This window comes from Salvelinus sp. IW2-2015, unplaced genomic scaffold (genome assembly GCF_002910315.2).
Source record: "Salvelinus sp. IW2-2015 unplaced genomic scaffold, ASM291031v2 Un_scaffold4151, whole genome shotgun sequence".
Taxonomy (NCBI): Eukaryota; Metazoa; Chordata; class Actinopteri; order Salmoniformes; family Salmonidae; genus Salvelinus; species Salvelinus sp. IW2-2015.
This window is the reverse complement of record NW_019945423.1, coordinates 3,281-5,574: the sequence shown is the minus strand read 5'-3', so window position 1 is coordinate 5,574 and position 2,294 is coordinate 3,281. Positions and strand designations below refer to the sequence as shown.

The following is a 2,294-nucleotide window of genomic DNA, read 5'->3' as shown; positions in this document are numbered from 1 at the left end:
AACCTGTAACCTACACACAACACATCCTGATATACTGATATACTGCAGTACAACCTGTAACCTACACACCACACATCCTGATATACTGATACTTGCAGTACAACCTGTAACCTACACAACCACACCATCCTGATTATACTGCAGTACAACCTGTAACCTACACACCAACACATTCCTGATATCCTGATATACTGCAGTACAACCTGTAACCTACACACCAACACATCCTCTGATTTATACTGCAGTACAACCTGTAACCTACACCCACACATCCTGATATACTGCAGTACAACCTGTAACCTACACACCTAACACTCCTGATATACTGCAGTACAACCTGTAACCTACACACCTACACATCCGAATATACTGATATACTGCAGTACAACCTGTAACCTACACACCAACACATCCTGAATAACACTGCAGTACAACCTGTAACCTACACACCAACACATTCCTGATATACTGATATACTGCAGTACAACCTGTAACGTACACACCAACACATCCTGATATACTGACTATACTGCAGTACAACCTGTAACCTACACACCAACACATCCTGATATACTGATTTACTGCAAGTACAACCTGTAACCTACACACCAACACATCCTGATATACTGATATACTGCGTACAACCTGTAACCTACACACCAAACACATCCTGATATACTGATATACTGCAGTACAACCTGTAACCTACACACCAACAACATCTGATATACTGATATACTGCAGTACAACCTGTAACGTACACACAACACATCCTGATATACTGATAGTACTGCAGTACAACCTGTAACCTACACACCAACACATCCTGATATACTGATATACTGCAGTACAACCTGTAACGTACACACCAACCACACATCCTGATATACTGCATATACTGCAGTACAACCTGTAACCTACACACCAACACATCCTGATATACTGCAGTACAAACCTGTAACCTACACACCAACACATCCTGATATACTGCAGTACAACCTGTAACCTACACACACAACACATCCTGATATACTGCCAGTACAACCTGTAACCTACACACCAACACATCCTGATATACTGCAGTACAACCTGTAACTACACACCAACACATCCTGATATACTGATATACTGCAGTACAACCTGTAACCTACACACCAAACACATCCTGATATACTGATATACTGCAGTACACCTGTGAACCTACACACCACACATCCGATTACTGATATACTGCAGTACAACCTGTAACTACACCAACACATCCTGAATACTGATACTGCAGTAACCTGTAACGTACACACAACACATCCTGATATACTGATATACTGCAGTACAACCTGTAACATACACACCAACACATCCTGATATAAACTGATATACTGCAGTACAACCTGTAACCTACACACCAACACATCTGATATACTGATATACTGCAGTACAACCTGTAACCTACACACCAACACATCCTGATAACTGATATACTGCAGTACAACCTGTAACTACACACCAAACACATCCTGATATACTGCAGTACAACCTGTAACCTACACACCAACACATCCTGATATTACTGCAGGTTACAGGCTGTCAGTGTGACATTGGAGGATCAGTGGGTCAGTCCTGCGGGGAGAGGACCGGGAGGTGTCGCTGCAGACCCAACGTGGAGGGACCCAAGTGTAACAGGTGAGTGAAAAATGGGTGTAAAAACATTCCGTTTGTATCACAGATAGAAAAAAGAAGAAGAGTCCATTGTCATTTCCTGATCACCTTCTTTTTTTTCAGAAAGCTTTTTTAACCCCCCGAGAAACACACAATGCCCAACAGGAAGTCTTCTATTTTTAACTGAAAATTATTTTAAAAAMCAGCATTCCGTCTCTCGTTCCTAGGCCTCGYCCGGACCACTACTTTCCAGACCTTCACCACCTGAAGTTTGAGATAGAGGAGGGTACCATGCTGGACGGGCGGCCGGTACGYTTCGGCTATAACCCCTTGGAGTTTGAAGGGTACAGCTGGAGAGGGTACGCTCAGATGTCCTCCATTCAGGTGAGTCCTCTATACCACATCTATAGTAATGCATAGTATTACATAATACATAATACATATACATACCTGCTCCACTGTCTTAGATGTCACACTGGGCCAGCTACTTGTTATTATGTTTTTCAAATGATGTGTCGTTTTATTGTCCAGTAAGTAGTAACTGAATTTAGTTCCCCGGGAAGGAGTTGCTGAGATGTTACCATAGACATCGTCTGTGTTCTCTGTTATATTGATGACKAATTAAATGTTTTCAC

At 42.1% G+C, this 2,294-nt stretch overlaps 1 long non-coding RNA gene across 1 annotated transcript in view; it reads left to right on the top strand.

Moving 5' to 3' along the window:
* LOC139026223 (uncharacterized) overlaps positions 1–2,037 on the top strand; it is a 10,717-nt gene extending 8,680 nt beyond the window's left edge. Inside the window, exons 4-5 of the long non-coding RNA XR_011477975.1 lie at positions 1,584–1,683; positions 1,887–2,037. This is a non-coding gene — a long non-coding RNA (uncharacterized lncRNA). The remainder of the gene's footprint in view (positions 1–1,583; positions 1,684–1,886) is intronic.
* Positions 2,038–2,294: the final 257 nt, after the last annotated feature.